Below are 2,481 nucleotides of genomic sequence, written 5' to 3'. Positions count from 1 at the left end.
CTTGGATCCACCATACCACCTGCACTTCAGGACAGGTCATCCACCCTCAGCCAAACATGTTTGGGCCTGGCCAATACTTAGGTCGGAAACCACCATAGAAAAGCCAGGGTTAATAGTAGAAGAGGAGTTGGTGAGGCCAGCAGGGGACACTTACCATGTGATCTGTGTGTGGGTTCCAGTGCCTTGGGGCAGTGATGGGGACACTGTGCTGTAAAAACAAAAACTGGTGCCATACCTCAGAAAACCAAAGTCCTGACTCTCTGCGCTCATAAAAGGTCCCTGAGCATCTTTAAAAAGAGTAGGGTGCTCCCAGGACTGTCCACCACATCCTGGTCATTCTGGCCCACTTCTCATTCCCTGTCTCTAATTGGCTGACTATCTCTCTAACCCTTCACCACCTGATAGGTAATGTGTGAGCAGCATTCTGGCTGAAGAAGGGACAATGGTGTAATTTATTATTATTACTTTTATTCAAAATGCTGTATATTAAGGGATAGTCCTGTTGTTGCCGCCTATATTGAGCCTAAGCCAAGACAAAGAGCAGTTTTATATGGTGTGTATACATGTAAAGTATATGTTTTAGGGGATTGTTTGTTAAGGAATATCCTTATTATGTGACATGAATTTAAAATGGCTGCTTTTCATAGTTTTACGTGTATTTTCTTATAAGTAATGGCTGTAGGCTTTTGTGCAGTGTATGTGGGATGACACCAGTGAGGGATACAACAGTAGACACAATGATGATCTTATCCATTCTCCACAAACAGTATATTTCTTCTGTCAGTTCTGTGTACTTCTGTATTTTTATTTGTAAATGTATTTTGTGTATATTACATTTGTACTTATTTGGCTGAGGTGACTTACATTTATTAAACAATTAATTACATTTCTCTTGTTGGCTTGCAATTGGTCACACAGTGTCAGTAGCAGTCCAATGACAATAATATCCATCCATTCATTCTCCAACCCGCTATATCCTAACTACAGACTCACGGGGGTCTGCTGGAGCCAATCCCAGCCAACACAGGGCACAAGGCAGGAAACAAACCCCGGGCAGGGCGCCAGCCCAATGCAGGGCACACACACTAGGGACAATTTAGGATTGCCAATGCACCTAACCTACACATCTTTGGACTGTGGGAGGAAACCTGGAGAAAACCCACGCAGACTCCATGTAGGGAGGACCCGGGAAGTGAACCTGGGTCTCCTAACTGCAAGGCAGCAGCGCTACCCACTGCGCCATCTCGCCGCTGACAGTAATATATGTAGTTTCATTTTGTTTGTCTACCAGTGTTGTGCCTGGTCTGATTTGGGGGCTAATTTTGTCTGTCAGTATAGTCAGTGCCAGCGCCACCATTAAGGTGAATTAATTGTATGTGTCTCCTAGTTTGTGTTGCAGTGCCAGTCCTTCTGATTGGTCTGTGCATGCAGTCTGTCTGTGTCAGTAGTTTACAACCTGATGTGATGTGTTCGATTGTTTGGTATTGCATGTAATGTTAGCGTCCTGAAGAATATATTTTCTTTAGTTTCTAGTGTTTATAGCTTGATATTGTAAGTTCTGTCTCACCAAACATGTCGCTAGCTATTTGACACAATCTTATCCACACAAGGCTAATAAAATTCATGAGGATGTCTGCCATGCCATGGTTTCCAAGTCCATGCTTGAGTTTTAAGTTGTGTGGTTCTTATGCCCTCTGTGATGGTGTCTGTGGTGTGTATTTTGTGTACATGTGAATTATTGTTCTGGGTGGCATTTGTGCTGTTTTGTGTGGAGGACTTTTGTTATTAATCTGTGTTGTGTAAACTATTTTACACTATTATTCCTTAAAGTCCTGCTCTATTCACTCACAACGCCAAATCCATCCCTTGAGCTTAGGGCTTCCATGAGGGTGCAATGGTTCATTTGATGGATAAATTATAAATATTATTAGTTACATAAATGGTTTTATAGAAAAATCTCTTACCTGGACAGTTTTTCACAAAACCACACAAAACTTTTGGATTTATTCTGGAAAGCAAACAAGATGACTTTTTTGTGCCAAGTGCTTTAGGTCAATATTTTTTTTTAATTCACAAACGTATTTTAAAGTTACTCACGCTTTCTCTGTTTTTCTAAATGCCCTAAATCAACATTTCTCATCTTTAAAATACGTGAAAACAACCTTATAAATTGAACACTATATCGGTACGTGCTGATGAACGTTCATAGTTACTTTTGTCCCATTTCACAACGCACTGTATATTCAGCGCATGCTCCCAACCTGATTTCGAGGTATTTATTTATTTATTTATGCCCCGTCTTTTACTTTTCTGCTGTTCTGTCTTGTATTTTAGAGAGATTAGTGACGCTATGCGCTCTGCACTTTATTGGCCATCAGTCTGTTTTGTCGAAGAATTCAATTAAAAAAAAATCCGCCATACGCTAAATGTTCAAACGATTCGATGTCAATAAAGTTGCAGTTGATAAACGCATTCTGCGCA

Source organism: Polypterus senegalus, chromosome 2, assembly GCF_016835505.1.
Source record: "Polypterus senegalus isolate Bchr_013 chromosome 2, ASM1683550v1, whole genome shotgun sequence".
Taxonomy (NCBI): domain Eukaryota; kingdom Metazoa; phylum Chordata; class Cladistia; order Polypteriformes; family Polypteridae; genus Polypterus; species Polypterus senegalus.
The sequence above is the reverse complement of the archived record's forward strand: the minus strand, read 5'-3'. Positions refer to the sequence as shown.